The 13,127-nt window shown below is 32.8% G+C and overlaps 1 protein-coding gene across 3 annotated transcripts in view; it reads right to left on the bottom strand.

Moving 5' to 3' along the window:
- LOC127737260 (uncharacterized) overlaps positions 1 to 13,127 on the bottom strand; it is a 249,379-nt gene that overhangs the window by 111,271 nt on the left and 124,981 nt on the right. The gene's annotated exons all lie outside the window — the stretch shown is intronic.

The following is a 13,127-nucleotide window of genomic DNA, read 5'->3' as shown; positions in this document are numbered from 1 at the left end:
AATGAGCATTATTTAAAAAAGACCTAATTTCGATTGAATTTTAAAAAATAAAACAATAATATAAAAAATATAGAAATATTAAGAAATTATTGTCATTATATAGGGTCTCCTTGTTATTTATATCCCAGACTATAGTTCAACAGATATTACTCCCAAGTTCTATGGATAGCCAAGTGTTGACGATAGATGTTAACAAGTGTCTATATGATATGTCAATCACTGAATCGTATTAAGTCTAGAAGAGTTGTAAATGAATATGACAGGCACTTACAAAGATCTGTAAGCACCATCAAAATTCCATAAATCTCTCATTTTTTAAAATATAAAATGACGTGTCAGACCCCACTTATGACCCTCGTCAGTGGTTGTCTTTGGTTATGTTTCATAAGGGGAATAACACAACGGGATTGAACGGAAATTGCTGACCCTTATTGGACCCCTAGGGCCCCTGGCTTTTGGTCAGGTTCTGCTGCTAAGGTATTATTTTTTGGTTGATTGTTTTTGTTTTTGCCTATCATCTGTGTTTTTGCGATTACTCTGAATCTTTGTCCGATATTTATTTATTACTTGACCTAATGATATTTTCTTTCTTTTTCCACTCAATTATTTTAAAAAGAGTACTAACATATATTCCAATGAACTAGAAATCTAGGATAGATACATCAAGGTCAATCTTTTATGAACTAACATTTTAAAAATGATGCTGATGAAGGACAAAGAAATTAAATCTTTTTAAAATGCGATAATTCAATTTTGTTTCTTTTAATGCAGCAAGGAAACATTGATATACAAAGTAGAATAACAAAAATACCGAACTCCAAGGAAAATTCAAATCAGAAAGTCCCTAATCAAATGGCAAAGTCAAAAGCCCAAACACATCAAACAAATGGAAAACAACTGTCATATTCCTGACTTGGTACAGGCATTTCCTTATGTAGAAAATGGTGCATTAAACCTGGGTTTATAGCTAGCTAAACCTCTCACTTGTATGACAGTCGCATAAAATTCCATTATATTGACAACAATGTATGAACAAAACAAACAGACATAATAGGTAAAAATTTCCAAAATAGGGGTACAGCAGTCAACATCGTGTTATAATCTTAATCACTATAAAAACAAACAAATATGTCAACTAAGAAAAACAAAATGGCATATAGACAAAGCACATAAGCAAAAATGAAAGACAAGAATACAAAAAATGACCAAAGCACAACAACACATTGGCGGGATGCATAAGTACCGAGCCACGCCAAAAAGTTATTACCAAAAATGGACTAAACAGTAAAGGTTAATAATTTACAAAGGCAGATAAAAGAACACTATAACACGTAATTAAGATGATAAACAACGTCAGTACCTAGAATCTATACTTCAAGACCAGCATGTATTATTTGTGAAGTTGAAACGGAATATTTATCAACTAGGTCTTGGTATCTTCCAATGAACTTTTTTACAAACAGGACGAGACGTTCTTTGACATAACCCTGGTTCATCAACTTTCTGCTCAGACACTGGTGACGTTTTATAAAGTCTGAGTAGCAGCTGCAAGCTCTTGAATACCGAATGAGTTGGGAAATGTATATCCCATATGCAGGTGAAGTTGGTATATTGCTACTAAGGTGGGGGAAATTGATAATTTCAAAATTATAATCGTTTCGTGTGTCATAGATTCTGTTACTGAGATGACCGCTTATGCCAAATTCGACGTATACGTCTAAAAATGAGGCGGAGGAAGCCGTGCCTGTTGTTTCTCTAATTTCTAGTTCTGGAGGATATATTAATGGAACCCAATCAGAAAAGTTTGGATTGTTAATGGAAAGAACATCATCAATATATCTGAATTTAAAATTAAATGATCTGGCTTCTTCAATCATCTTGTTTTTGACAAGTGTCTGAAGGAACTCCGCCTCATATGAAAATAAGAAGATGTCGACAAGAAGAGGCGCACAGTTCGTTCCCACATAAATGCCGACAACTTGCTGAAAAATCTACCTCCAAATTCAACAAATATGTTGTCAATGAGAAACTCCAGCATACTGATCACTTGTTCCTCTTTGTAGCATGTTTTACCTTTTTGTTCACTATTAACAAAATATGCCGTATGTTATCCCAAAGCATTAAATTTATAGCGTATGTTGCCATTTTCGTATTGAAAAGCATTGTGAATTATTTCTTTTAGACGATTTTTCAATTTCACATGGGGAATGGTGGTATACAGGGTTGAAAAATCAAAAGTTTTGATAGAATTAATTTCAGAGAAAGATCGAGATTTAAAATTATCCAGAAGTTCTTTAGAGTTTTTTGGATCCACATATGGTTAATACCATTACGCGAGTACACAGTTTAACAGTATTTCTGAAGACCCTCTTTCATTGCGGACAGAAGTTTTGTCAATCTAATGGACACTTCCTTTGTAGAACATGCAGATGAGCCGGCAATGTACCGTTGTTTGTACGGAATTTTGTGTAGCTTAGGTATCCGATACAAGCAAGGTAAGTCCTCAGATTTGCTGTTCAATGTAATGTTCATTAAAGCCATGAAGGACTTATAATTCTCCAAAATCTCATCCTTGTCAAATGAAATATTTTTGAATGTGGGGTTACCTGAGTGCTCATTTATTCCTAATTCATTTACAAGACACTCATAGTAGTACGATTTACATACAAAAAACAATATTATTTGAAGCTTTGTCCGCAAGAACAACAACATATCTATCGTGAAGAGATGATAGACATTTCACAGCTTCTTTGTCTCTGAAAACAGATTTTGGTCGATCACACACAGTTTTTCAACTTATGAATTCGACGTTCCATCAGAGACCTGATTATTTTGACCCATTCTGACAATGTGTCCAGTTCAACTTCTTCTCGTTTAGCACATGCTCTGGCGTAGTCCTCAATGGAATCCATAATTATTTTGAAGTTATGGTTCCAATTGATGTATTTGGGTTCTCTGAACTTAGGACCATGATATATCACTTTTTGGAGTTGTTCATGTTGAATTATGTTTAGATCCCCAGTAATAACATGGCCAGAGGGGCTGTCAATATAAGGCGAGTGGGAACAGTCACATGTCGGATGATTTACAGGATTTTTTCTAAATCAAGGTCCTGCAATGCTTGCTTAAAGTTGAACACTTAAGGTGCAATGGTTTTGGTGTAACTGTAGGATACAATAGGAACAGACTGATTTTGAAAATAAATTGGAATTTTAGATGTTACCTCTTTGTGATGAAGAACGTTACTGTTGTTGATAGCATCAATTCCTTTATTATTAAACTAAATAGGAAGGAATGTCCTCTTTTCATCATGTAAAGGTTCTAATCTTATTGGTTTAAAAAGACGGAAAAGAGCTACATCATAAATTATACTGACCAGTCTGTATATTAGCGAAAATGTATCTGCATCATTTGACAAGTGCATAATCTCTCAAACATTTAAGAAAATTAACAAGCAGTGAAAAAAGAATAGTTCTAATGTAATGTAACCCTAGCGGCTAATGAAGATGTGAAAGAAGGTTATCAAAGCTCCCAGAGGGTGATCAAGATTTGGAAGACTTTTTAACATTGGGCCGATGGTAATGTTTTTGCCCATGACAACGCTGGGGTCTTAAGGTGGTATTAAATAAACTCATTACATTTACATCACTGCAGGCTGGACTTGACAAATGTCCTACACCTTTGATGTTATCATTGCAACCATATGGCATTGCAGTACCTTTTTAACACGATTGCTGAATGATAAGAGTCTTATGTTGAATGTACTCTAAAAGATCTTTGGAATTTTTGAGTATCCACATCTGATTTAGAATCTAGAATAGATAATTTTGAAGCCTGGCGTTTATGACTGAAGTTTAGGTATACAGTGAAGGAAGATCCAGTTTTTCATCTTTGGTAAATAATCAAAGGAACATAGAACAGATCTATGATTATCCAGGATTTCATCCTTGGTAATAGTCGAGGGGGTATATGAAAAGTTTCAAATTGAAAAAAGTAAAATAACTAAAATACCGAACTCCAAGGGAAATTCAAAACGGAAAGTCCTTTATAAAATGGAAAAATCAAAAGCTCAAACACATCTAACGAATGGAAAACAACTGTCATATTCCTGACTTGGTACAGGCATTTCCTTATGTAGAAAATGGTGGATTAAACCTGGTTTTATAGCTAGCTAAACCTTTCACTTGTATGAAAGTCGCATAGAATTCCATTATATTGACAACAATGTGTAAGCAAAACAAACAGACATTACAGGTAAAAACGTCAAAAAATGGGGTACAGAAGTCAACATTGTAATATAATCTTAATCACTATAAAACAAATAACTGTTTCAACAAAGAAACACAAAATGTCATATATATAATATAACTAACAACAGTGAGAAGAGGGCGTCTGACGACCTACGGTAAACACCATTCCTACACACCCTCCTGACTATCCAAATTTTTCCGAAACCTAGACCCATTTGAGCAAGATCAACTTTATATTGATATTATATGCTGATAAACAGACCAATGATTTAAAAATATATTTTTTTAATAATCACAACTAGTTAAAACTATTGTACAGTGATTATAAATAAAAGGCATATGAAATGATATTAAGACTACAAACTTATTTTTGCATGATAAGTTTGAGTGACATATCCCGGTTTTTTTACGATTTTTTCACATCTCCACATTAAAGAACTGCATACCTACATTAAACTTTTCCATATATCATCTGTTGTCTTATAATTGGATTATACTTTTCAGTAATTACAGAAGCACTATAATGAACATTAACTTACTCCCTTTTTTTTAAAGAATTTTTTAATCAAAAGAATAAATTTTTTGTACAAATTCCATGATTTTTTTCAGGGAATCTGTAAAAAAGATCTTAATTATTACAGTGATTTTTTAAAATCACTAATCAGTTCAGTGATTATCTACAAACACCCTGATTTTACAAATTCACTGTAACAAATATACATGAATATCAATGCATTTTAAAAACAAAACAATAATACTAAAACAGCTTTTTTAATATATCAGGTTTTTGGCACCAGTGGTATTACATTATTTCGATTACACGTGCAAGTAATGCAAAAAGGGTAAATAAAGATACTAAGACTTATAGTGTTGCAATAACTACTCATTTACCATGACAAGAAAGTGTAGTACTGAAAATGATCAATATAGTTGTATGGCTATCATACTTTTTTTACCAACACGTTTTATTGTACCTGTATTTCTTTATGAAGAACAATTCCTTGTTCATTAAAAGTCCCGGACGTTTCTTGTTGCTTTATAATTCATTTAACAGCATTGGTTATGACGTTAAGATCAATAAAGGTAAATTTTGCAGCTTGTGAACATGATTTGAACGCAAAAGCAGTCAACCTATGAAATCAACAAAATGTTTCTTTTTAAACATTAAAAAAAAAAACAATGTAAAAATAAGAAGATGTGGTATGGTTGCCGACGAGACAACTCTCCACCAGAGACCAAACGTTTTTTTATACATCCTTTGTTATTCCATAAATAGCATTTTTTTTTATGTCAATGGTTGCAATCTTTGGTTTGTCTTTACAACTTTGTTTATTTCCTATCGTAGAACCATGCTTGCCTAGAGTGAGAGAAGTTGTTGTTTTAATCCCCGGTCGTGTCAAACTAAAAACTTGAATATTTGAATTTCCTGCTCCCTGCTAAGCACTCAGCATTTTGAGTAACAGTAAAAACAAACTTGACAGCTCAGAATCTAAATAAAAATACATGCTTTACCGTACGTAACATACCCCACTCGTATTTCAAAGTATAGGAAAACAGGAAGTATGTTCCTGGCAGATCCGAAAAGCGCACACACGTTACAACTCAATACTATTGAACTGCTGAACAAATTTAAAGTCATTCTGGTAGTAGTTCTGAAACAAAGTGTGACAAATTATAATGTTTTACGAACGAATCGACGCACAGCTGGACTTGCATGGTATTTGCAATATACCCCCTATTGTAAAGTGGGATATGGACTATTACTGCATGTTGTGAACTCGCACGTTAATTATTCCCCTCAGCGTGTCAATCTAGTCCAAAACAGGGTTCATATTTACATCATATTCATTTATATATTATTAATTGTTCTTATATCGGGCTTTTGTCATCATCGTCATCATCATCCTCTTTCATTTTTGTTGCTTTTATTTTACATTTGCTCTAATTAGATAAATGTATTTTCTGGTCCCACTATGATTTTCCTTTAGTGGTGTGTGTTTCTGCATTAATACAAGTTCTAGTACCAGTATACGATGGGTTATAAGATACAGATAATGTGCATATTGTTGGGAAATTCAGGCATTAGATTAAATTAACCTTACCACGTAGTTCCACTTTTCATTCATGTATTTAGTTATGATGTTTCTTTTTGTAAATCCTGTTCGATATTTTGTTATGTCTATGTTCGCTGTTGGAGACGATGTGGTTCGGTATTTATATTTCCCGTTTTCGGGCATTTTGTTGTTACTTTCTTATGCGTGTGGGTCTGGTAGGTCATTTTGTGCTGAGTTGTTGTCTGTTTATTTCGTTTGTGGTTTGAATTCTGTATTTTCGGTAAATTTTACATATGTCTTATTTGTCAGTATAGTCGATTTACTCGTGGTTCGTGTACAGTGTTTTTGTTTTATGTTGTTTATTTACATGTGTTTTTACTGTTTGGTCTTACAGGATCTTGCCTTATATTACAGTTATCTTATTTTTATTTTCTATAAATGTGTAAAAGTTAAGATAAAAAAATAGCTATTTCATTTATATGATTTTAAGTTTAAAGCAACTATATGCACAGGATTGTTTTGTTTATACACAGTTTTGATTTAGAAGAAACCAACATGGTTAAAAAAATACAAATAATTACACTATTAAATGTACAAACACAATTCCATTCTGATATTCTTGTCATGGTTAGAAAATACATAAAATATAACCATTACAAACTCAATCCCAATCTAATATTCTTGTACGTGTCTATAAATAAAACACATCTATTTTATTTTTAGAAATGTACCTGTGATAATATAAACGTCACAAAAAATACGTCACTTTTTGTGACGTTGATCCATTCATATGACGAGTAGTTTATATTTCGTTTGTGGTGTCCTGGTGTGCTGTCGTAAATTCATGGGGGTGTCCGTTGTTATTCTGCGGTTTACATGTTGTAATTTACTATTATATTATTTATTTATGTATTTCTTTGTACTGTATTCCTGTCACGTATTGTTGTCATTTTAGCGGCATTGTTAACATTACCATATAAGCGGAAGGTTTGGCTAGCCATAAAACCAGGTTCATACAAATAAGAAGATGTGGTATGAATGCCAATGAGACAACCCTCCATCCAAGTCGAAATGTGTATAAAGTAAACTATTGTAGGTCAAAGTAGTGCCTCTAACACGGAGCCTTGGCTCACACCGAACAGCAAGCTATAAAAGGCCCCAAAATGACTAGTGTAAAACAATTCAAACAGGAAAACCAACGGTCTAATCGATATAAAAAACGAGAAACGAGAAACACTTATGAACCACATCAACAAACGACTACCACTGAACAACAGGCTCCTGACTTAGGACATGTGCATACAAATGCAGCGGGTTTAAACGTTTTAACAGGCGCAAACCTTCACCCTAACCTGAAACAGTAGTGTAACATTTCAACATAAAAAGACACACTATAAAATATCAATTGAAATGGCTTAACTCGATCAAAAAGACATATAAACAAAAACAGGTAAACATACACTAAACGAATAAGTTTGATCTATGACACAATATAAATACAATATTAATAAAAAAAAGTAGTAGAACAATGTCAAAAAGACAACTCTTACCTGGGACAAAATTGCGTTAAAGAAAATAACGTAAACAGGTAAATTTAAATATAATAATTTTGTCGTTAGGAGTACGGAAATATTTTTTTTTAAACTAGATGAATTTGTTGTTCACAGTACGAGTACAGAAGTGAAAATTTATCGTCATACTAGATACTTATCAAAGGTGGTACATATTAAAAAAAGTGAGACGAGATATAACACCAAATAAGTAAACATTGAATAACAAATATGCATTACAAATTGTGTCAACAGGTCAAATTAACACGAAAGTAGGATTTGAGAGTACTCGCAGTTACTGAAAGCTACTTAAAAGTCAAAAACAATTAATAATAAAAAAGCATGCATCAGAGACTAAAATCAATTAAAACACATTCCAGGGATTTAGTGTTTTAACACCATGGACAGTCAAAGAAAACATGTCTTATGTAATGGCAAAATAAAAGTATCGACAGGCAGAGGATAGTTAGGATTTAACCTTATAATAAATATGTATCATGTTATATATAGATAAAGCAATCTCTAAATAGTAAATAAACGTGGCACCAATTTTTCTTAAAATGTCCTCTACCAAGTCAGGAATATGGCAATTGTTATCAGATAGTCCGTTTCTATGTATGTTGACGTATTCTTTTGTTGTTCCGTTGTTTTCTTTTTACAGTTGATGTATTATCCTCGGTTTTAGTTTGTTACCCGGATTCGTTTTCGCTTAACCGAATTATGACTATTGAACAGCGGTATATTACTGTTGCCTTTATCTATCGTTATTTTCAAAAGCACTGACAGATCCATCGTTATTAACTTATGAAAGTTTTCTTTGGTAACCTAGCTAAGAGAGCAATTTTGATCAGTAACAAACAGTTTTTAAGAGATCCGTATAAGTAATTCAAAGTGGAACTTGTTTATATCTAATAAATATCTGCCTAACATGACGAATGATATGTGAAGGCGCTAGTTATGTATAAATAAGAAGATGAGTTATGATTGCCAATAATACACCAGAGAACAAAATGCGTAGAAGCTAGAAACTATAGGTCACCATATGTTATTCAGCAATGAGCAAAACCGATTCACCATAGCAAGCTATAAGATGGCTAAGACTAATTAATACTATATTAATTAGTATTGTAATTTTCATTGTTATTAATTAATGTTATATGAGTATTAAAAAACCAAATCTTGAATTCTATCCTAATTCTATCCTATTTTGGGGAAATTTCAGAAATTCAAATGTGACGTCACTTTTTTTGCGTTGATCTCTTTGGCTAACTCGGCTGTGAATTTTTATGTGCTGGTTTATGTTGTTTTATGTATCTGTTTTTATTCTGTAGTTAGTCACCACTTCGGTGTTATCATGTATATCTATTATATAGTCATTTTTATAAATTTACTGTTTGCTAAAGTATGAATTATTCTAAATACTAAGGATTTTCTTATCTAAGACATACAACCTTAGCCGTATTTGGCACAACATTTTTGAACTTTTGGTCCTCAATGCTCTTCAACTTAGTACTTGTTTTGGCTTTCGAACTTTTTTGATATGAGCGTCACTGGTTAGTCTTGTGTGGACGAAACGCGCGTCTTGCGTATTAAATTTTAAACGTGGTACCTTTTGTTCGCTATTATTCGTATGTTTCTCTGTCCTATATGTTCTCCCATTAATTTGTATTGTAGTCCTGTCATGTAATGTTGTCATTTTAATGTTATATTTAACATATCCATAAAAGCAGGAGGTTTGGCTAGCCACAAAACCAGGTTCAACCCACCATTTTTTAAAATGTCCTGTACCAAGTCAGGAAAATGGCCATTGTTATATTATAGTTCGTTTCTGTGTGTGATACATTTTAATGTTGTGTTTCTGTTGTGTCGTAGTTCTCCTTTTATATTTGATGTGTTTCCTCAGTTTTAGTTTGTAACCCGGATTTGTTTTTTTCTCAATAGATTTATGAATTTCAAACAGCGGTATACTACTGTTGCCTTTCTTTATCTGAAATGCCAAATGTTATACGAGAAAACTAACGGATTGATTTATGTCCAAAACGATAAACGAAAAGCAAATACAATATACAGCAACATCCAGCAACCGCTGAATTATAGGTTTTTGACATTGGACAGACACAAACAAAATGTTGCAGGAATAAACTTGTAAATGCGTGAACCCAACCCTTCCCTAAGCTAGGACAGTGGTGTAACAGCACAACAAACAGATAAATTATGTCATCGCGAAAAGTAATATTTTGTTAAGAAAACTATATTTTATACGACACCTCGTAGACACCAGACGCAAATGACTGTTGTTTGTCACATGTAAAAGTATCCTTAAAATCATTTAACTATTTCATGAAAAATGTACCGAATATAAACGGTATGATTTCTGGAATTTCAAAATGCCAATTTTCCTAAGAAAAAGTTAATATCAACCTGGAAAACAGACAGAGAAAAAGCTACAAGAAGAATATCCAAAGTAGAGAATCGTCAGTTCTGAGGGCATTGTGCAACCCATGTTTTATGGTTGCTTTCCCAAAATCAAGCCACTGATTTTGTCTTGTCAATACTATGGTAAATAAAATGGCAAATATGTCATGCATGTTCAGGACGACGTATAAGCTGCTCAGTTTTTCTGGTTTGGAATGTTGAAATGTTGATTCATGTTTTATCAAGAAAGAACTGACAATTGATCTCTAATATTTTGTTACAAAATTTCGTGCATTCTAGTTTTCTTCCATTACACCTTCTAATATTTGTATCGATTATGTTTGAATTCTTTTGTTATTGATATAAGGTAATTTAGTGTATTGCCATCAAAAGAAATTATGAAACTTTTACGGACGCCATCACGATTTGATTGACCGTTATGGAATATCTGCTTCACATATGACGACGAATATGTTCCAATTGTTGTAACCACAATCCCGTCCTCTTTTTCTCGAATGTCAACTACTGAATTAGACTTGTCACCAGGTTTGTACTTAAATGAGCAACACGACGTGTGCCACATGTGGAGCAGGATCTGCTTACCCTTCCCCAAAGCACCTGAGATCACCCCGGGTTTTTGGTGGGGTTCGTGTTGCTCAGTCTTAAGTTTTCTATGTTGTGTTTTGTGTACTGTTGTTTGTCTTTTTGTCTATTTCGTTTTTTGCCATGGCGTTGTCAGTTTAGTTTCGAATTTAGTTTAGAATTTCAACCAAAGATGAAGAACTAGATCTCCCTTCACTGTATTGGATACCTAAACTACATAAGTGTCCTTATTAACAGCGTTATACTACTTGGTCTTCCAAGTGCCATGGCATTGTCAGTTTCAGTTTGTTTTCGACTTATGAGTTTGAATATCCCTTTGGTATCTTTCGTTTCTCTTGTCAAGAACACTTGGAGTGTTTGCTTTTTAGTCTTGCTCACCTGAAAACAAAGATGTACATTATCCAGTATTACGTATCTTGTGTGCCGAATTTTGACGTTCCTGGGGACAAGCATTCTCATATAAATGAAGTTATATGACAATCTATCATTCTACAGCAACATAAGTAAAATTCGATGTGTGTTAAACGCTCATTTCAATCTTTACTTAAATTTATTGTCTCACAGTCAAATAAAAACGAACGAAATGACTAGAAAACAACTGTAATACTGACTTGGTACAGACATTTTTCGAAGAAAATGGTTGGTTAAACCTGGTTTAAGAGATAGCTAAACCTTCCACTTATACGACAGTTGAGTAAAGTTTCGTTACGTTGACAAAAAATAGTATGATCAATCCATACAAAAATAATTGGTTAACGTGACAATGATTAGGATCCTACAGCCAATAATTGTGTAAACATACATCATATATTAGATATATTACATGACTTAACTAAATAATAAAAACAGTAATCTGCAAGGACTGCATACAAATCTAATAAAGACTTCAACAAAATAGCTTAAAATTCAATCATAGCTTTTCCTTAACCTTCTTTTCTATCCTTATCCACAGCATAAAAATAGATTGTGTGTACACGTACATTTTTCTATAGAATAATTGGCTTTTGCCACCATTTTGGCAAGTCATACTCTGAGTTGTCCTTTTACCATTAGTGGTTGATATGTTGACTTTATTAAGTCATCAACTATATAAGTATAACGATATATTGTTTAACCCATGGTGTATTTGAATACATATTAAAATAGGGTTATATAAAATCATGTTCCAAGTTTGATATAGAAAAATCTGAAGTATTTCTGAAACAGAAATTAAATGACTTTTGAGCAAGTGCAATGAAAACTTAATAATTTTCGTAATATGAGTGTGTCGGAATGACGGAGCTGCCTTGATCCTTATATCTGAAGTCCAGACTTGAAGTAGATAGCTGTATTTTAAACATATTTAATTTATTCTTCCGCAAAAAAAGGTTTTTTATCTAAAGTTACTCCTTTCGTTTATCGTTTTTAGCCATGGCGTTGCCAGTTTCTGTTCGACTTGTGATATCTTCAGTCTCTGTTTCCACGTTTCACTAGTAAATGTGGTAATGGGGTAGCTCAAAAGAAATACAGTGTGAAGAATTGGACTTGATTTGATAAGATTAGTTGCAATGATTTATACAAAAGAAGACAGCCATCAGAATCATACTAGGTATTTTTCTTTTTGTTTTCATATGCATGTTTCTGTTTATCTACACTGTGATACATCATTCACTAAGACACCAGAAAACCGCAACGGATCCTTTAAAAAGCCAAAAATGTCGTATTTGAACAGCGCTGCGTTTAAGACCCATTGGTGACCTTAGGCTGTTTTTTTCTGCTGTTTGGTCGGGTTGTTGTCTCTTTGACACATTCTCCGTTTCCGTTCTCTATTCTATGTAATATGGTTGATCGTACAATAAATGTTAAATACATGTTTCATGTTTTGGTAGATAGAATTATTTGAACTTTGGTGGATAGTTGTCTCATTGGTAATCATACCTCATCTCCTTATTTTTATAGAGTATGCCAAATAGATCTTAAATGGTAGAGCAGTATTATTCTAATATATCTTTTCTTCATCTTTTTCTTATTATGAAAAAAAAAGGATATTTCTCAATATACTGTTAATTACACTCAAGAATTAAAAATTGTTTCATTTTTCTTAGCATGACTTTGTCAGTTGAATTGTTTGATAAAAAAGATTTTTATCTTGAATATGTTATCAAAATATGGAAGTCAATTATCAGTTGAAAGTATGAAAGTATAGAAGTTAGCAATTCGTTCAGTCGGATATGAATATGACTATTCTCATCTATGTCCAGTCTTTAAGGTTATTG

The sequence above is a fragment of the Mytilus californianus genome, unplaced genomic scaffold, assembly GCF_021869535.1.
Source record: "Mytilus californianus isolate M0D057914Y unplaced genomic scaffold, xbMytCali1.0.p SCAF_4, whole genome shotgun sequence".
NCBI lineage: Eukaryota > Metazoa > Mollusca > Bivalvia > Mytilida > Mytilidae > Mytilus > Mytilus californianus.
The sequence above is the reverse complement of the archived record's forward strand: the minus strand, read 5'-3'. Positions and strand labels throughout refer to the sequence as shown.